This window comes from Capsella rubella, unplaced genomic scaffold, assembly GCF_000375325.1.
Source record: "Capsella rubella cultivar Monte Gargano unplaced genomic scaffold, Caprub1_0 scaffold_3, whole genome shotgun sequence".
NCBI classification, from domain to species: domain Eukaryota; kingdom Viridiplantae; phylum Streptophyta; class Magnoliopsida; order Brassicales; family Brassicaceae; genus Capsella; species Capsella rubella.
The window spans coordinates 12,075,443-12,075,674 of record NW_006238921.1 but is presented as its reverse complement, the minus strand read 5'-3'; positions in this window follow the sequence as shown (position 1 = coordinate 12,075,674).

The following is a 232-nucleotide window of genomic DNA, read 5'->3' as shown; positions in this document are numbered from 1 at the left end:
GGCATAACGATGAAGAGGGAGAACTGCCGGGACCACCGAAAAGACAGAGAGGGCAACGACCGCAGCGTGCTGGCTCACCGGCTCGCGGACGGATAACCATGATACTGGGGACGCCTGAGGACTGCAACGACTCGGTCCGGGCACTCAAAAAGAGAGCCAGACAGGTGTGCAGCTTGCATGTCGCACCGGAAGACTCAGTGCCAGCTGGCGAACTTATCACATTCTCTTCCGA